Consider the following 20,895-nt stretch of genomic DNA (forward strand, 5'->3'; position numbering starts at 1 on the left):
TACTGATTTGTTACTACATTACTGAGAAAGAGAGCAAGGGAAAAAAACCCTCTCGACTCGCCCAAAGAGGAAACGAAAAGGGAAACTTCGAGATTTCTCATCCCTCCAGAAAGCCCCTCGGTGGGTGCACGCGTGGTCATCACAGCTGCCCCGCTCGCTGCCCGCAGCCCCGCCATCCCGTCAGCCCTTGCACTGCCTCAATCCTGATACTAATAAGGAAGTACAATCACTTAACCACAAAGCCAGTTTCTTTTCTAAGCCCTCGGGTAGCTTCAGAAGGTTTTTAAACAAGACGCTTTCCTGTTTTTGAAACCTGTGCATCCGTATGGTTTGCAGGTTACTCAAATAACCTTATCACTTGAAGCAACGCTGGCATGAATTTCAGAACTGCTTACTGCGGCGCTCCCCTCCCCTCTCCACACATATCTATTTACTCACAGGGAGCCTTATTTACAGTATCTTCTTGCCAACTGCTGACACAGAAGAAAAAAAAAGCCCTCGGTTACACATTAAGCTTTATCATTAAAGTATTCATGCCGAACGGTGTCCAAACAGAGTTAACTGACTGACCTTAGCTTGGGGTAAGCCACACAAGAGGGAAATTTCTATCACAATCTGCTTGCACGGGCAGGGCTCATTTCGCACCACCAGCCTTTTCATCTCTTCCTCACCTTCATCTGGGCTAAAAAGGCTTTTCAAAGAAAACACGGTTTTGTTTTCAGAAAGCCAAGTGAAGCAGAGCTGGTTCCTTGTAAGACCATTAAAGGGGGAATTACCAGAAGGAGAGGTTTGCTGGTAAATGTAAGGCATGGAGAGGGCTGCCTGAACTACAGATCCTGACCTAAAATCCATGTGGCCTGCAAGTCAAACCTTATGCTTCTGCTGAAAAGCAGAAAGACGAAGAAGACTGCCATACAAGAATATGCCATACAGAGGGTCTGGAAAATCCAGAAATCAGCTTCAGTATGCCTGTTTTGCACAGCAGCTTTGGAAGGATCTGCCAAACGTAACAGTTTCATTTGACAGTCATCTTCTGGCTTAACTTCTGAGCTGGCCAGTGGCCATCTCGTATTGCACAAGAAATGCCTGAAAAATTAATCATAAACTCCCTGCCTGGAACTCCCAGTGCTGCTCTCCTGAAAGGTACCTGCAGCCTGCCCCGAAACCCTGCCAGCAGCTCAACTTCTGTTTTCGTTAATGGCCCAGCCGGTGAGGGAGGACAAACCGTCACAAAAACAACCCATGAACTTTATTCTTCCACTCCTGCTTCTGCAATCTGCCGGCTGAGCCATTTACCTTTGTGTGCACTTCATGACAGCCACATGCTAGCCTGGCATGCAGGCACTTATCTAAACCTCACACTTTGCAGCTTTTCTTCTCGCAGTTAACGCTTAGCTTGTGAAGCAAGTTGTACGGTCAGGCCCAGAGAAAGAAGAACTGAGAGCTGCTCTCTGATTAACGTGCCCTGATCCTCTCTCACCAGTAAATTTGCTGCGGCGGATTCGGTAGGGGTAGGGTAAGGTCACCGTGCTGCAACACTGTCCACGTACCTCGGTTTTGTCAGAGGGGACTAATAGGAAAGGGAAAGAGATGGAGTGGATTTGGTGTTTGTGAAAAGAGCCGGCTGGGTGCCAGGAGCGTGGTGCACTGAGCAGGCAGAGGGACATCCCTGTGCTAGTCCCGTTCCTGCCACTCCCTGGATAAACCACATCCCGCTTCCCTCTCCGGTGTCCCCCTCCGTAAAATGACTTTCTCCTGCCAGGCAAGCTGCCCCGCGGCTGGGAGGGAAAGCCTCTGTGCCCTATTGCTTATCCCCAGCACGCAGTGCCAGCACCCAGGGGATGCCTTTCCCGGCCACCCGTGCCCCACAGCTGCGCAGCCCGTGCTCGGGAGACCTCGCTAATGGCTTTGCACCTCGTTTGTGACAGGGGTGTCTCCCTCCATGAACTCACCGGAGAGCTCAGGCTCAGGCAGATCCCCCAGACCCTCTGAGCACACCTGGATCTCACCCAGCTTGCACCAGGCAGCTGCTGTCACATCGCCAGCCCCGGGCTCTCCTGCGAGGCAGCAGCCACCGAATCCAGGGTGCCATCTCTTTTCCCTGCAATTCTAATTGAATTGTTCATTTAAAGAAAAAAGGTTAATCGCATTCCTGTTATGTTAATTAGTTCCTCCTATATAGTGCTCTTCTTCCAAAAGACTAAATTTAATTGATCATGCAAACACCCCAGCAAAATAACAAAAAACCCACGCAGGATTTAAACTTCTCCAGAAGAGAGAAAGAATGTATTTTCCTAACATCTCTAATAACAAAACACAAAGGAATAAAATAAATGTGATTAAAACCAGAGATAGCAAGCAGCACACATTTTATTGCTATGTTTTCACTTCTTATTTCTTTTTAACAAGGATAAAAATTAACTTGTGCAACCTCCGCCAGGAAGTGCGTGGATCTTTGAACTCTGCCATCTGGCTAGTGGAATCTGTATTTTCGTCGCCTCCGGTTACAGGTTAATCCTGCCAATTTTTATTATTTGTAGAGGTAGCTGGCCTCTCGGAAGCTTTTATAGTCTCTGTCACAGAGAAGATTGCTGCCGAGCAAAACACATGCACGAAATACCAGGGTCAGCACAGTGAGGACATGGAGCAGGGAGCAGAGAGAAGGGGGAAAAGAAAAGGGGGGGGGGGGGTGGTGGGAGACAAAAAGACAACAGTTCTGGCTAATCTAAAATTATCCTTTTTATTGCAAGAGAAGGCATTGCAACATGTTCTGGCGAAGTTGCTTTGCATTGCAAGTCAGCGCAGACAGGAAGGCTGAGTGCTCCCTGCTCATGGTGGAAGTCGAGCCCGAGCATGCCCAGCAGCTGGGGAGCCCCACGTGATGACAACAGCATCCAGCTCCATCTGGTGATGTGCTCCCGGCCCCCCCGGGCACTTTTCCATCTAGTCTTGCAAGCAGCTGGATCAATTTACTCTAGCCTACGGTGCGCTGCACAGGCACAGACTGAAATTATTACTCATGGAAATCCCCTCTGTCTCAGTGCTTTGAACAAGGAATCAGGTAGCTTTCAAGCTCCTGACAATTAATAGCCTTTGGTCGAGGGAGAACAGTGCAAACACGCTGGAAGCGATGGCTTTCAAAACAGCTTGCTCAGTTTCTAGTAAATTAAAGGGAGTGGGCGGCTGAGGTACACAGTAATATTATCCAGTACAGTGTGGTCTTCATTGACGTCAGCAGGACATTTCCCCACCCCCCCGCCCCCCCTCTTTTTGTCTCTGCCTGCTGCCTCCCAAAAAGAGGCACACGGAGGTTAACTCTGTGACAGAAGCATGGCTCATACCACCCGGAGAACCTCCAGCTTTCCATCAACAAAGCCAGAGTGCAGATGCTACCATATTGCAAATGAACGGCACCAAAATAAATGCAAGTCATTTCAGAAGAGGAAAAAAGCTGCTGGAAACAGAAATCATGAGGACTTAGAGTACATCTTTCTCTTCATGTTGCATGATTAACTGTTCTGACTAAGGCAACGCTCTTCCTGTGGCTAAGAACACATCCTCATCTCAGATTTTGCTTGAAATAGCATATTTGACCATGACCCCTCCCCACAACTGCTGTGCCCATCCCATCTTAGCTCTGTGGTGTCTGTGACTGTGTTTTCTCAGTCTCACCAAACACATCATTTTCTCTGAGGCCCCCGTACTGTAGGCTGGAGGCATTATACAATAGCTGCCAGCTTTGCATTGAAAAGATGCCAAGAAGTTGAGCAGAAAAATGTTGCTACATTTTCAGCATACTTTTCAAAAAGTGACTTCTGCATACAAGCATGTCCAGGTGTGCACTCGCAACCTTTTCATACACCGTTATTTGTGTAGTAAACAAAAAACGGTTGGACGCCAGGTAAAAGGATGCACAGCGCTGAAGTGATGCAGGCAGGAAAATGGAGCCACCCCAGGCCCAAAGATAGCACCTTCCAGGCGAAACATAGCACGACAGTGCTCACATTTTCTATGTAACAAAACATGAAATACACAAAGTATTTCAGGCCAAAATTTTTTTAGGGTTGCAAAAGAGAAAGGGGACTTTTTTTCTAACAAAAATGTGTACTGAAGCTGCTGTGCCAGGTTCTGACTCAACACAGACACATGCATACTTCTCAAAGTGGAAGATTTTTCCAGTAATCAAGTGGACCGAATGAGCTCATCGTGACCCACTGAGCAAGTTTTCTTAGTATTCGTTTTGAGCAAGAGAACAGCTTTGATCGGTGTTTGCACTCATTTGACTTTTCCCCTCTTCCCAAACTTTTGTTCCTTTCATGGAACACCCTTTCCATTAGGCTCCTCTTGGTAAAAGGAGCAATTTTTTCCTCAGTTGTGGCCACAGGACTGAAGTAAATATCACTGAAGCATTAAAAATCAGATGTGTGAACGAAACGATAGTGCAGGGCTTGTCAAGTTGCAGGATCACCAGGGCAGGCAAGGGAAAAGAGGACTGTCCAGGAAAGCCGAGACACACGGTCTTTTCACAAAACACCGCAGAGACAGTAGGTCGTTGTGCAGGAGGCTGAGGGAAATGTGTGAAAGTGGAAGACCGTGACTCATTGCAAACAAATTATGTGATCACCGACTTTGGCACATTCTTCTTGTCCTTCCATATCCTGATCTCCTGATTTCCTTCTGGTCACCCATGCAGCTTGGTGGCGTTCTGCCTGCTGTTCTGAGGGGCGCTTTGTGCTGCTTGTTTCAGGTTAAGCTGTGAAACTTAACGTGCTCCTGTAAAGGCTGAGGCAAAGGTCTTGAACCAAGTCATATTTGGCAGGAGCAGCAATGATTCCCTCGAGGCCACAGCTACAGGCTGGGCTTTGCTGCAAACACCGCACCTCCTCGTGCACCCACCTTTGGGGAACCAGTCGCAGATGTTTACAGAGACGTGTTGGACAATGTTAGCCTTCTCTGCAGAGCTGCCCGCTGAGGTCCCTTTGACAACAGTGTCTTTCAGGATTCATTTGCAACCTTCATCGGTGCATTTGAGAGGAAAAAACCTGGTAGGAATTAATAGCTATCCGTAATTATGACTCAGCGTGGCAGTGCCCGTGGGTTAAAGGAGCTCGTATCTCCAGGTTGCCACTCCTGAGTTTTAGCCACCAACCTATGCTCCTTCTTCCTGCAAATGGAAAGTCCCTTTGCACAGCAGGCAAAGCAATTACCCTCTGGACTTTGAAAGACAAGGAGCATTGGTGAATACCTAACTCTGCTGAGCGGCACTTTCACTTAAAAGAGGATGCTCTCCCATTTTCACGCCCAGCAGGCACAGCCCAGGCAGTAACCTGCTTTCTTCCATGGTCTCACTAAAGTGTAGGACGGGCACCCCAGAGCCCTGCCTACGCTGCTTCAGGCTCTCTGACTGAGCATTTTAACAACTCAGCTGTGGCTGCAACCGTCTGCAGCACCATGTGCCCAGCCACAGCAAATGAGCTTGAAAGGAAATCCACAGGCTTCTCCGGTTCTCTTTTTCGGCTATGTTTGGCAACGTGGTGCAGCCCTGGCCATGCCAGTCTGCAGAGCTGTCTTCAGACAGCCTTTGGCCACCCCACCATGTGAAAGCAGAACTTGTGCCCAGGTTTTAAGTTCCAAGCAAGGAGGCCCTGACGGTGAGAAATGTAGCCCGGCTCACTCAGCTCGGGCTGGGGTTGCCAACGTATGCTGGTTTCGTGGCACAGGATCCAATGGCAGCTGCCGGCTCATGTCACCCCAGCCACCAAACAGCCACAGGCTGGTCGTGGGTCTGAGCTGCCCACGCTGCAGGCAAGGCTGCACCGCTTGCCTGGAGGTGGGAACAAGACCACCAGGCAGAGCAATGCCCTGGCACCCCCGGACAAATGCAAACAAAAATGTTAACCGTCCCGTGAGCCAGGTCGCTTGGAAATGTCTTTCGTCATTGCCTCTGACCAACCCTGGTGAGAGGCACACAGAGGCAGGGGGCTGCGCATCTCAGCTGGCAGGTACAGGGGTGCCCCTGAACTATTATTACCACCACTGTCCTTTGCAAAGCCTTCAGAGAGCTTTCCAAGATGGTATTTTTGTGACCAAACAAAGGTCAGAGTCCCTGCTATGATAAATCAGGGCTGGTTTGGGGGCAGGTTCAGCTGACAGAGTCATCTGACCGGCGCAGCTGTGCACAAACCCTGAACCAGTTCCCTTCCTGTGTCTCTGTCAGGCTGGGCACGAAGCTCAGACATCTGCTAGTTCCTGAATTACCGCGTGCACACAGCAACGGACATGCCCTGCTCGGGGAAACTTGTGTTTATTATTTTCCAAGCTTTGCATTGACTACACACACAAGTGGACCGCAGCATCCGGTCACTGAATCTGCTGGGTGCAGCTGCCTCAGCTGCTAAAAAGAACGGTGACTTCGTACGGCTGTGCCTTCCCTAGCAAAAAAATAAAAATAAAGGGGAAAATTTGCATTTCCTCTTTTCCATCTTGCCAAATCCTGCCCTTCGAGAAATTATGCAAGGTCCCGCTAAGTAGCATCGTACCTGTAAGGAGGGTGGCAGGCACAGCCATATTGCCCACAGCCTGCGGCGCCGCTCACGCCTGGCAGAAACGCTTGGGAACGGGTCACACTCACCCGGTGGGAGCCAGCACGTCCAAGGGCTCCGTGGCTTTTCAGGGGATCAATGAGGCAGCACAAGGACAACCGGCCCCATGCTGCTACCCATGGCACGTGCTGACCACCGGCACAACTGGCAGCCCAGTGTGCTTCCCCACTCGTGCTGCCGTGCCAGCCCGGGTCCCGGCGCACCCCCATCCCTGCTCCCGTCCATGGGTGCCTGCCAGCTGAGGGGCTATTTGTGCTTCCCTGTGAGAGACCTGCCACCCCGCTGAGTGTCTCCGAATCACCTCCTGCCACAGCCACCTGCCCCAGCAGAAAACCACCATGTGCCAGGGTGCCCCTCCATCCCTGCAGATGTCACCACCAGGGTGAGAAGCAAACAGGGTCCCCCCACAGCCTGCGCCAGGAGCCAGGGTGAGCTCCCACCCCACAGCTGCTGTCCCAGGAATGAGCCTGAAGACCCCCTCTGCCATCCCCTTGCCAGCACCACTGAGCCGCGCCGCTTTGACCTTTTCAGAGAAACCTGCCTGGACGTTTCAGCCGTGCCCCCCTCGCAGCCTCAGCAGAGGGGGAGCCCACTGCAAAGGTCAGAGAACAGCCTGGCCCCGCCGCCAGCGCCTGCCGGACCTGCACACTCCTCTCCTGCTGTCGTCCTCCAGTGACAGCGGCAGCCACTGCTGCTTGGCCAGGGTACAAATGCAACCCTGTTAACACAACAGGTTACAGATTGTAAGGCTGTGGGCTCGCACGGGCTCGCAGAAGCGGGCAGGGTGCTCTGTGCTGGCTCCTTCCCAGGGAAAACGGAGAAGGCTCCACAAAAGAAGCTGCTTTTCAGGATGGCTGCTTCGCAGAGCTACCTACTCCTGCGCTCAAAGGGCCTTGTGCTCCTCATAACCCATTTGGGTCTCCTTAAAAGAAACAGTAAAAAGCCCCTGGGAGTCAGAAATTGTAAAGACACAGCAAAACCCTCAAAACTTCAAGTGTGTGAGCACCTCTCCCAACCATACACAAATTGCTTCCGTATTTTACAAGTTTTGAAGAGCAGGTGTATATACTTTGTAAATCAGCAAGCCTGACCCTGAAGCCATCCAAACTCATGATCAAAAACTTCTGAGTATTTGAGGTGCAGGTGACATCATTCTCCAAAGGGTTCCTTCATCTAAGTCAACAAAAAGGTAGGAATTTTTGAAGCAGAACTACAGAAGCCCTGAAAACATAGCTCTGTGTGCCGGGAAACGCGATGCGTAATGGGGACACAAGGACACACACACACAGAGTCCCCTCAATATAAGTAAGAAGAAAAACAGCCTCCATTTTCTGTATTTACAGGGTTAAAATGACCTGCAGACAAAACCTCCACTGCCCGTGATGCACAAGCATTCAGAAACAGAATCTATCCCTCGGCCTCCGTGCCTTTTGCCCACCCTCCCGCACCTCTGCATCCCATCTGGGGACCGTAGGCATGGCATGGGGACGTGGCTGAGGGGGTGCTGTCACTCAAGTGCTTCTGCACTGCCCCTCACCTAGTGCCCCTGGGTCCTTCAAGGACTGCAAGAGCCCTCTGACCCCCATCACACCCCCATTCCAGGTACAGAAATGTTGTGATGCACAGAAGTGAAGATGGAGACCCGAAGGACTTGCTTTGGGACAACTGCAGGGGGTCCGTCCCTCCTGCCTGCCTCGCCCAGGCACCGCGGGTCTGGGCCAGCCCTGCTGAACTGCTACAGTTCACACCTCAGAGCATCAGAGTTGCCAGGTACCAACCCCGGTGCACCATAATGTCCCAGAAGGCTGGGCTGTGGCCACTGCCAAGAGAGCTCAGGTTTGCTCACCTACCCCAGCAGTAGTTACAAGGGCTGTGGCTACAAGAGCAAGTTGTGCAGCCCAACAGGAGCAGATCTGTAGGGCAAAGCACTCAGGGCTGAGGATACAACATCCACGTGACACACAATTTAGTGGGGGGTTACGTCGGAGTAGCTGCAGCCTGGTGCTAGGGACTGATCTGGGAATGGGATGGGGTGCTCCTGGAGAGCATTTCCCAGTTTAGTCTCCTCCATAAAGAACCCAGCCTACGCACTCGGAGGCCACCCCACAAGGTGAACAGAAGGAGAGTGTGTGGGAGCAACCAGGAGGTTTACTCCAAAGGGCATCCGCTGCCTGAACCGAGCTAGTAACGTAGGCACTTCCAGCTCATCCGTCTGCCCTGGGCAGAGAAGTGGAAGATCCCCACCACCGCCGCTCATCAGCTACGTCCTGATTGGTACAAGCAACCCAGGTGGATCCAGGCACCCTGGCACAAGGTACGAGCACAGAGGGCACTGGCTGAGAAGGGGAAGGAGAGGGACCCTGTGTGCTTGCCAGTGGTGCAGAGGAGGGCAGACACAGGGACAGTCCCTGCCTGCACAGTGGGATCCCGCAGGACAGGCTGGGGGACAGATCTCCTGCCATCCCATCCCCATCTTCATTCCCAGCCCACACTGCGCTCCCGCAGCTGGGGTGATGGAGGAGGAAGGTGCTCCTCAAACCCGAGCAGAGCCGTGCGAAGGCCTGGCCACAGGGCTGGAGGCAGGGGTTCCCAGCTGAGCCCCAGCCTCCACCAGGAGAAGGCGGTTGGGCGGGCTGGCCTGCGGCCCAGGCAGCTCCAGAAAAGAGCTGCTGTAAGGAGGATATGAAACCTTCTCATTGTGAAAGTGGGAGGTGACGGTTCATGCTAAGGCAAGGGGCTCCGGGGTGATTTCACTGCCGGCGCGAGATGCAGTTTGCTGCATGCCACCCGGGGGGGCTGGGGTGTGGGCAGGCAGCCTGCCCGTCCTGCTGCACCTCCGCAGAGCTTTCCCCTGGCACGGTGGCCACGGCAAGCCCCTGGGTGCATAGTCCATCTCCACCAGCCAGGGCAACTCACAGCATGGCCAGGGTCATCTCCAGGACCCAGCACCCAACCCACCACTGCAAGACAACTCCTCCAGGGCTGAGGTGGTTTGGGGTTGAGAGCCCTCATTGTGGCAGCACATCAGAGTTGACTCTAAGGAGGTAACTTCAAGGCATTGCTGTAGCTGTATGAGTGGACACCCTTTGGTTAGACAACTATCTTAACATCACCCTGAGATGAGGCTCAGATAAAAACAGAAGTGTTAGTTTATGAAATTTAAACTAGACAGCAGTTACAGAAGTTTATTGAACTTGTCCGTGAAGAATAGCAAAGATCGTGATGCCTCTGCCTGCCTGGCACCCACAGCCTGCAGTGCCCACACACAAATAGCTGATGCTTCTCCAGCTGTTGCCCCATCCATGGGTCACCTGGTTTCCTAAGTCTGCGTTCAGGGAGAGAGGATTTGAGATGACATACCCACACTTTCTATTCTACTCTAACACAACTTTTAGGACTTCTTTGTACTCCAGCCTCCCCTTTCCTGTCTTCCTGGGACTTCTTAGTCTCCAGTGTAGCCAGTAAGGAGCTGGGCTTTCCTACCCCAGCTGACCCCCGCTCTTTCTCCCAAGGAAGGGGTCAACTCTTGGGCCATGGATTAACAATATTCCACATTGGCATTGCTGCTAAAGTTCCCACATCACCAAGCCACAGGCTGAGTGTGAAGCATCTCCCCACCAGCATGCCTGCAGGCGCACGGAGAGCTGCAAAGACCAGAGCCCGGCATGGCAGCAACCAGCCGCTTGCTTACCACTGAGGAATGGGCTGGGATGAGCTGGCTGCCCTCAACCCCATCTTGGAGGCTGCTGGGGTTCGGTTGCCCTCTCCCACTGCTTGCATATAACACACACTGGCATGTGAAAGTCTGCACTTGGACACAAAAGGGTTTTATTTTCCATTGCGCCACTCTCTGCCTGCTGGAACCCAGCAGCTGTTTAGTCACCCCCATCAATGCTTGAATAGAGGAGTTGCAAAGCAAAATATCTTGGGATAAAACAGTGGAGGAAATACCATTCAGTCAAGGTCATAAATATTTAAGAAAATGCATCAAAACAATAGAATGAGGTTGAAAGGGGTTAACACTTCTTTTTAGAGACCTATAGGACTTAACTTGTCATATCTTTGGCTTTATAGGGAAGAACAAACACAGGAAGATAAGGCAAACACTTGTGACAAGAAAATTGGTGTAAAATCTGGAAGGTGCCAGGCAGCACTAGTTTTGAGTTTCATGAAAAAGCAGGGCCATCTCAAACAGCCAGATGCCCATGAAATGTTATTTTTGGACACCACTTCAGAACTGACTTGGAGGGAAGTGTGACATTTACTGAGTCACCTCCACCACTTCCTGCAACACCTGGAGTTTACTTCAAGGGCTCTCATTTAGATACTGAGAACTTGCTCACTGTTCAGGCTGAAAATAACACCGTTTACTTTCATTTTTTTTTTCTGCAAAGCTCTGCTGAAAGCATGATCTGTGATGCAACAGCCTCCGGTGCAGCTCCAGTCCCCATGTGCAGTTCACATGGCACGATGAAAGAGCAATTTAAAAGTTGTCAGTCATCCGCTACTTCTCCCAGGAACTAATCAGCAACACGTAGCTGATTCCTCCTTGGATCCAGCAACCAGCAATAAGGCTTTCTTTTTTCAAGCCACCCAAACCATGCTGCATCCTGAACGCTGATGGAGCTTTTCACTGTTTCCTCTGGCTGCACCAGTAAGCTGCGGCCCCCTCAGCCTCAAACACACGCCGCACCAGCTGCAGCATGAACTGAAATAATTTTGAAGGACAGCTCTGAATCTCTGCTTTTGTGAAGAACCATTTGGGGCTCCCATGTCCCTGCCTGCTCCTGGCGGAACCCACTGGGAATCAGGATGCACAACCCTGAAGTGCAAGCAACTTCAGAGAAGAGAGGTTGAAAAGAAAAGCTAAATCTAGCTAAAAAACCCCACAAAACAACAACAAAAAAAAACCAACATAAACACATATAAATATTAATTTCATTTCATATTTATTTTATTTTTACACATTTATTCTGTTTTTTAAATTCCCCTTGCTGAGGATGTAATATAGTGTGTAAAACCATCTAGGCTTTAACCCCCTCTGTTTTGATTTATAGTCTGTCAACAAGGAAAGGACAGATTTTCCACCTTGGTGTTACAGAATTTACACAATGTTTCACACGCAATCCAAAAACATTTGTGGTGTTTCTTTCAAAAGCCAATGCTGGATAAAGAACACTGTGGCCTTACGAAGGCAAAACTTTTCATGAAAAGCCATTACGGTCGCAAAAGATCAGCCACTTCAACCCAAGTGTCTTTGTTGGCAGCACATCCATTAAGACAACTGCTCATACAGGATATGACATGTGAATGTTTAGTCTGTGCAAAAAAAAAAAAGAAAAAAGAAAAAAGAAAAAAAAGCATCAAATACTGACTTCTGGTGAATGGCTGAGAGCTTTTCGTATCATGTAGAAATGTCAAAGGTGGAAGAGGAACCATGTTGTTTGTTGTTAGAAATGTGTCCTCCTGTGTCACGCTGGCCCATGAGAACCACACATGCAAAGGACGATGGAGGAGAAGGACCAAGGATGAAAAACATTCCTTGCTTATGAAATAAACTGTTTTTCTCAGGGGCCGTTCCACTTCAGAGTCAGGCGGGAGTAGAAGTGCAAAGCTGTCTGAAGAGAGCTGTGAAACCATGTTGCTTGGCCCATGCACTGTGATGACAAGACCCCTGAGCCCCGCTGGGCAGTGGCTCTGAGGCACAGCAGTGCGACGGGAGAGCAGTGCTCACCAGGCAAGAAGCAAGCCTGCTGGTGCAGAGACGGTGTTGATGCTACGGTTGCTCTGGTGCTTTGGGCAAACTCCAAATTTATTGGGAGAGTTCATTTGTTTTCAGTCCCTGCTTGGTTTCTTTAGTCTGGGATATTGACAAAAAAGCACAGAAAAGTCTAATGTGGGCAATAAGCTATTAAAAAACCCAATATTGCTGCATTAAGCCTGCAGGGCCTCCGAGGTTTCACACAGGTATATGAGTGGACATTCAGCTCTGAAAAACAGGGCTGGGCTGAGTAAAAAAAAATTACCTTCTTTCCAGCTGGATGTATTTTACGGCCTGTCAGTCTGCCACGTTAAATGGAAGAGAGGAAAGACCAGTTATGATGTGTACCGCAGCTGAGATTTTCTGATCAACCCTTTTTTGCTTTTTCTACCAGTAAACCTGTGGACTTTGTTCAGCCAGCCTTTGAAAACCCAGTGCAGGCTGAGGCTGGTTATGAACCAAAACAAGGAGAGGTCTGTTGTGGACGACCATGCAACCTTTCTTGTGGGACTTCTCAGAAGAAGAGACATGCTGCATTTTTAATGGAAGGGGAGATCAATCATCTAGGAGATGCAAATGCAAGAGAAAAGAAATAGGATCTACTGAGACACTTCCAGCTGCACATCCATCCTGCCTGCTGCCCAGCACCTGCCTGGGTTCACGGGCAGGCTCAGCACCCAAAGGTCTCCAGGGCTCCAAGACACATGAAGCTGCAGGGGGATGGCTGAGTGCCAGAGACCGGCACCTCCCATGCCACGGCTGAGGCAGCAAGATCCTGCACACCACCACATTCTTCACAAAATTAAAAAAAAAAAACAACTAATGCTAATTTATAGTAAAACCTTTCCAATTAAAGACCATAAAGCTCTGCAGTTAATCAAGCTGATTAAATGAATCAAACTTGTTAAGAACAGTCTTATCAAAACATTTACATTTCTGCTACACAGAGATTCATGTGACTTTGAACTGCAAAGTACACAGGTTGCCATGAGAGGACTAAAAAGAGGATTGTGAACATTAACCATGTGAAAAATCAAGCCTCCCTCCACCTCTCCCAGCATTCGTTTAAACAAAGGAGCTCCCCAGCTCATTAATTTCATCACCCTGCCAGGTATCTTCTACTTTCTGGAAAGAGAGTCATCTCTTACCCGCAGCGGGAAGCTTTCCTGACATGTGGGTCCAAAGGAGGGGGACTTCACGTCCCATCTTACGAAAAATCTCCAAGCCAAAGTGCTGCCAGAGGTCAGCACCCCTTGCCCAACCGGTGGTGTATCCCCATGGCACGTGTCCATGGTCTGAGAGCGCCTGTAGAAGAAACACGTCTGTAAGAGTACATAACACACATACTTTTGTAGGTGTCTGGAAGACTGAAGTAACTCGGCAGGGGAAATTTTTATGGTACGTAAGCCTGCTCTGCTTCACTCCCTACAGAGACAGGTCCAATAAGGGCTGTAGATGCCTAACTTCTTAATTTAGATACACCCATACAAAACAAACCTCCTCTTCAGCTGTCGCCCAACTGTGGAGAGGCATACTGCTGAGAGTACTTAAAGTTCCTCCAGCATCCTACATCCGTCAGAAGAGAGGTTGGTGGTGAGGACCTATTGACCTGTGCCGCATCAGGACCACCCACCAACGTGTCCTGCCAGAGCCCCGCTTGATGGGGCTGAGCTGGGAGCAGACAGACCTGCAATGGCTGGCCACAGGCTGAGCTAGCACCGAGGGTTTCCTCTGAGCTTACGGAGGGAGAGAGGCACCCTCTCACAGCACTCCCCACCTATTTTAGGATAAATAACCTGTGGCGCTGGCTACCTCTCTGCTCACTGTGGACCAAATCATGATGGAGGAACTTACACTGAACACCCCGCTTCTGGACAGCTCAAATACGATCATGTCCTCAAATATTCCCAGCAACATAAACACCAACTAGGTAACAAACCATGGCCAGGAACAGGGTGTCTAACCACACCGCAGCGGGCTTGCCGAAATGGTGGGCTTGCATGCGTCACCCACATGCGTGCAGAAGGCAGGTTAATGTGGGCTTCAGATCCTTCTCAGACATTTAGCCCACCTCACTGATGGGCTTTTGCTGCTGCCACATGCACTGCTACCCACAGCAGCTGGTTTGAACATAGTACTGTGTCTGCCCAGCCCTACAGCCACAATAACATCCTACCCATTGAGGATTTAAACAGTGAGAATACACAAGTCCAGCTAAAAAGCGTTGGGAATGTCTTCCTCTTTCTTCTGAAAAGCATGTTCCAGGAGAAGATCTGCAGATTCAGCATTTTGCAGCGAGTTCTGCTAAGGCAAAGACAAACTTGGCATTGGTGCTCCATCTTCTGTGCCATATGCTTTATTTGTCTGAGTGTTGTTTTTCCTGCAGGGAAGGGTGGATTGGCAGGAAAAGAAATTCATTAAAATTACTTTGGTTGGTTCTTTGTGCTGGCCACCATCTCCATTTTGATTTTTATTTCTCATGCCCAGAACAATCCTGAAACAAAGACATCCTCTCCTGGAGCACAACAAACGCTCGCAAAAGGAGTGTCTGAAAGGCCATGCTCTTTGGATGAGCCTGTAAAGGTTGCAAGTTGTGGCTGGAATATTTCTAAAGAGAGTGGTAGAAACCAAGAGGCTGATAATAAAAGTAGCACGTGTTATGAAACCAAATACACTGACATGCTGTGCAACAACCTGGGTATTGGTAAAGGTACCTTATCTGCTTATGTGCAAGGCACTTGCCTAGTTTTGCAACAACAGGTTTGTCAGAGGATGCTTGTACTGAGCTACCTATTCCATTTTGCACTGCTTGTCAGATAAATGGCAGCCCTTTTAATGGAAAGACAGACATTTGATTATTTTAGGTTCAGGGATTCTGGCCAATTCCTTCCCAAAAGTGGCTGGGGCTGAATAGCCAAAGAAAATTTATGCACTTAAACTTAATGGGGCTTAAACACTGCAAGTAACAACATAGAACTGGACAGAAGCCTGAGGGGGTAGCAGAAATCTCCAAGACAAGGACTTTGCTCAGAGAAACTGCCAGCAGCTCCTGATAGCGGGCATTATGAATGTATTTGCATGTTCTGCTCTTTAAATGTATATATTAGTTTAAATTAAAAGGAAGTCTGCATTCGTTCTCAGAGTCCTGTGATCTCCTTGCACCAAATCATTTCCAGGTCTCTCCATAGGCTGTTGCTAGTTTCTATTCACCCATACAAAACAAACCTTTGAAGGGTTCAACCCTCAAAAGGAGGAAAATTAACCCAGCAGCCACAGGCAAACAGGGTGGGACATTTGGCTCCCACAGCTTTGGAGAAGCTTCCAGTTCACTGCTAGTTTAATGCCACGGTACTGGGGAGGTACGCGGACAAAGCCCTTTGCCTCTCTCCTTTCCCTGGTGGTGAGTTAAGGTCCAAAACCTATCCTATTGCCACCTCTAATGCCTGCAGGGAAGAAACAGTCGAAAAAAAAATTTCAGAAAGATGAAAACTGCGTAGACATCCTAGAAAATGCTCCTCAGGTAGCACTTGTTTCACAGGCTGGGTGTAGGTGTCATTCGCAGACGAGGCTGAAATTGGCTCCTTTCATGTCCTAATGCACCGTGAATACAAAAAGGAAGTGTCGCCTGCACATACAAAGTGCATATATCGTTCCAAAGCTTTTACCTGTCCAAACAATCAGCTCTTAAAACCTCTGCCTGAGTTTCAGCAAAAGGCTGAACAACCAAACAAACCACCAACCAAAGGCTGGACTGAGGCAGCTCTGGCCCCGTCCTTCTCCAGAAGAGCCTCGCTCACCATTTTAGTGCCCCTTCCTTCCCACGGCACCAAACCGCCCGGTCAGCCTGCCCAGTCCCCAGGGCGAGCACAGGGCGGCTCTGAATGGGAAGGAGCTCTTTCCCAGGCTGGAGAAGAACGAACCTGTAAAGCCTGCCTTTTTTTTTTTTTTTTAAGGATCATTTTGGACTTAATGACAAGGAAGAGAAGAGCGCACAAGCTTCGGTTCCTTCTATGATTTCAAGCTCACAAAAAAATGTTTCGGAGATGGAGGAGTGGGAAGGAAAACAGCATCTAACAGCTCCTGCCTGGGACAGGGGACAAGGAAACATATTTGGCAAAATAACCTGTAGCAGCTGCTGAAAAGGGCTTAACATGGGGATAAGAGTGAGTAGCAAACAAGATGCTGGTTTATAAACTAAGGGGGTGCCTGATTTTGACCTGCAGAGAGGTGAAGAGCATCGTATAATAGAGCAGAAGGAAGATGGCTTCTCTCTGCAGCGTGCTGCTGGGACTGAGCCGTCCTCTGAACAGAGAAAGCAACTGCAGGCACTCGTGTGTCAAATTGACGCTGGCATACTGGAAAGAATCCAGTAATGAACATCAACCAAATAACTAAAAGGACAATTAAATAACTAAATAGTACAGTTGGGGTAAATAAGTCCCTAAAAGGGAAATAAAATCATTTGAGGCTGTCAGCATCAAGGAGAGAGTGCTGTTTGCACAGCTCTAGATGAAGCGTAACAAGAAAGGAGAATACCTCTTCCTGCAGAAAAGGAAAAGGCAGGCTTGCAGTAAGAGCTGCTAGCCCCTGCCACTGACTTCTGCAGCCCTCTCAACCCCCTGCCAAAGCCCCCATCGGTGTGGAGGTCGTCAGGCGAGCAGGGAGGAGTCCCAGGACTGCTCACAGCCACGATGACAAGACCTTCCCACAAAGCAACCTGCCACATGCCACGTGTGCCACACACCAGCAGGGTCGGGGCCAGCGTCCCCGTCCCCCTGCGCCTTCTCCTCCCGCAGGGAAAGGGAAATCCAACGTGTTTCTCTTCATGCTTTACCATCACTAAAATACCATTTCTCCTTAGCATGTGATTCAACAGCAAACCACAAAGTAACCAGTAAGTCTGCAAAACAGCAGGTCCACCCCTGGAGCCTGCACGTGCCGTATGACAAAGGCAGGTCGGTATTCGCCTGTAGCGATGGGCTACCCGAATGCGTAGCGGCAGGGTTGCACGTGGGCATGTGCATCTTTTCTGGTGGGGCCATCCACAGAGCCCAAGTTTCTCATTTCCCCCTGTGAGCACTGCCTGGAGTTAAAGTTGCTTAACACTTCCCATTAATGACTGCTTTCCACTAAGCACAGCTTTGCCAAAGCTCAGCTGCTTGAGCTCAAATCCTCCATGCTGGATGTCTGCCTCGGGCAGACTCTTTCGGTAATTTTTAGCTAAAATAATTCAACTGTCTCCTAGAATAAGATTAGCAAGATATATGTTAGCTTGCTCTGTTCAATTCAAGAGATTAAACGCCTCTATCTTCAGAGGCTGGCACCGATATTCAGCCAGGGAAGGGGGATATGCCTCCCCAAGGGTCCTAAGTCTTCCCGCCTGTGGTAAAGTCACAAGTTCTATAGAACTTCACTCTGCACGTGCCTGATGGGGGTTTGTTCATGTTTGGCAGATAATTTATCTGAGGACTCCATCTGTTTTGGTCTTGCTGCAGGCCAGGGACACAGACGCTGGCTGCCATCACCGTCAATGAGGGCTGGAGTCCACTGTGGCACAAAGGCAGAGCAGGGATCCTCTCGTCCTGCACAGCTACAACGAGGCAGGACAAGGACCCTTCCCCAGTCAGCCTCTACTCACCTGCTGAGGACCTTCTGCCCTGGGCATTAACAGAGGTAGAGCTGTTGTGAGAAAAAAAAAAAAATTACATATGCATTTGATCCTGCAGCTAAAAGCAACACTATCACAATGCCTGTGCAGATGGCAGCCGCGCTCAGGTGGCAAGGGCAGTGTTAAATCAGGCTTTTCTAACTGCTGAGCTCTTGACCCTACAATCTTCCCATACTTTCAGTCTGTGTTGGGATTGTGTCATTTCCTTGGTTTGCAGGTGGCAATCTGAAACAAAAAATGCAGGAATCCCATCTTGCAGCATCACATCAGCCACCACATGACTCAGCGGCAGGACTGGCTCTTATTCTCAGATGTTAATTCCATCGTGCTTGGTAAGCAGAATAACTGGGAATACTGAGAGCCCATCAACCTCCCCTGAGGGAGCAGGCAGGAATGAGTCACAGCCTGTGCCAATGGCTTCCCCAAATATTTGCTGACAACAGACAACTACTGTGCAGCAGATACCCCTGGTTCTGCTGTATCCCTGGTTCTGCAGGAGGTACAATCTGGTGGGGAGACACACTCCCAAACCTGACTCCCCCTGCTCCTCCTGGTCCTTCCAGACTGTCTTTTGCCTTGGTCCTGCTCCCCTGTCCAGCTCCACATCTGACATCGGTCCCCTTCTCCGGGCAGGGGGTCCTCAGCCTTTGCACTGCAGTAGGTCTCCTTCCCTCTCTTGGCCAGGTCCCAGCCCTAGTCAACATCAACCTTCCTGTGTGTTTGCCTGAGCATTAGCAAAGGAGCACATCCGAGAGCATCTCCAGGCTCTGGCCCCCAGCACTGCAGCAACCCAGCCAGCACAAAAAGACAGTTTCGAGGAGCTGCTGCTCTGCACCTGCAGCAGGAGGCTGCGGCATGCCTGACACACTCTCTCTGTAATTCAGCCACCAGACTTGAACAAGTCTCCACTGAGCAAGTGCCTTCAGAGAATTCAGTTTCTTCAATTCTTAAGAAGTTTCTGTTGAGTGTCTGAGATCTGAGGGTTGGGGTTTTTTTCTAATGTTTCTTAGTTCAACTTTTCTTTTTTATTTCCCTCATGAAGAACAACCAAAGGCGCATTCCTGATACCTGCCAAATTTCAAGCCTCTCCTGCAAAGGCAGAAAATTCTACAGTTTCTCAACAGATCACTTTAAGAACATGTTTGAATATGAAGAAAAAATTGTTTCTCTCATCTCTCTCTTGTAAGCACAAAAAACATTTTTTGCTGAAACTTCCCAGATGCATTCAGCCTGAAACAGACACCCAGCACAGCTAAGCGGTAAAAGTTTTCAGGGATTTACAGCCAATGAAACATTTGGTCTTATAAGAGATGTTGGATAGTCTTAAAACCAGACAGAGGCACCAAAGTCATCAATTACATGCAATTTAAACTGAGCTTCTGCTGAGCCAGGAGTGAAAATGCACGAATTTGATGGTAAATTCCCCGAATTTGGGACTGCTTTTGCACTTTCTAAGATGGCCACGGTGAAGGCACTGGCTCCCTTTGGAGGTGCCTGTGCTCTGCCACAAGCTGCCTAGGCAAACTGTTTGGGGTCTGGAGAAGCTTAGTGGGTGGCTCTCCCCAGGACCTCCACCGGCTCCGCACGAGCACACTGTGGGACCCGGAGCTCTTATCTCCCCACCTCCCCAGCACTTGGAGACCTCTGGGAAAGACTACTTGTCCTGGAGGGACACCAGGGTGATGCAGGTGCCAAGAAGTCATGTCACCTTGCTCAGCGCTTGGTTGGGAGCTAGACTTGGAGTGCTGCTGAGCTGGGCAGGGGAACAAGAGCCCCGGCTTCTCAGATTTGCTGTGTACTTGTGGATTATTTAGAGCCTGGAGTAATGGGTACCTCAGAAAACCCACAGAGAAGGGTGCTGCCAAACAGAGGGAAAGCTGTGGGTTGTTGTTATTTTGGATCAGGCCAAGAAGAGTGCATCACTTCGCAGTGATGCTACGGCATGACTAACTGAGCCGATCCTCACCCCATCTCGTGGTCTGTCGCTCTGCTGAGCACTTCCACCCGCCACTGGCTCTCTCCATCATGCCATCGCCCTAAAAATAGATCCTACACACATGCACAGTGCTCGTGCCTGCCTTGCAGCCCCCGCCACCCCTCTGGAAGTGCCTGCCAGGCCAGTGCAGCAGCTCTCCCTGCATGGAGTCACCTGCCAACACTTGCCATGGCACCATGCCCACATTGGGCCACTCTTGCTCAGGAAGCATCTGTGCAGCGTGTGTGATCCTCTGCCACCTCATTTTCAAAGCATAGGCAAAGCCTCTTCCTCATTGTGCAGACAGGAGCCAGGTAGTTGGTCTGTGGGCAGACAGGCTCAGCCCTTCCTTCCCCCCTTCCTCTCACCCCCCACCTTTTCCAAGGATGCTCGCAGCACGCCTGCATCTGCAGTGGAGCCACGGAACCTGCAGAAACACCTCTATCCCTGCTCCAGGGTTGGCTTCACCTGCAACCAAGCAGACAGCAGCGTTTCACAGTGCTGCTCTTCAAACCCCTCTTTCACAGCCACACCGTGATGCCTGGTCCTTCCGAATGGGAACCTGCTTGTTGGTTTTTGCTGATGGCAACAGAAAGGAGTAGAGGTGGGGAGTGCTTGGGGGAAGACAGAAGTGTGTTTTCATTTCTGTGCTTTCGCTTTTGCCTGGGCAATATACAGAAAAGCTGCCGCTATGCAGGGAAGATGGTGCGGCCACTGCTGGGGCAGCAAGGGGGTGAGCAGGTGGGCCCATGAGCCCAGCAGTGCAGTGCAAGGCACTGACTGTGGCATCGCTCCACGTAGGAAACCCATCCGCAAGTTTTCACGTGAATAATTAAAACCCAAGCCTCCTCACTCTTCTCCACTCCCCAAGCCCTCCCCACGTTTCCCC

General features: G+C 50.0%; 1 long non-coding RNA gene across 1 annotated transcript in view; it reads right to left on the reverse strand.

The window, feature by feature from the left end:
* LOC308064437 overlaps positions 1-20,474 on the reverse strand; it is a 54,802-nt gene extending 34,328 nt beyond the window's left edge. Inside the window, exon 1 of the long non-coding RNA XR_013928379.1 lies at positions 571-20,474. This is a non-coding gene — a long non-coding RNA (uncharacterized lncRNA). The remainder of the gene's footprint in view (positions 1-570) is intronic.
* Between the last annotated feature and the right edge of the window lie 421 nt (positions 20,475-20,895).

Source organism: Falco punctatus, assembly GCF_963210335.1.
Source record: "Falco punctatus genome assembly, chromosome: 5".
NCBI classification, from domain to species: Eukaryota; Metazoa; Chordata; class Aves; order Falconiformes; family Falconidae; genus Falco; species Falco punctatus.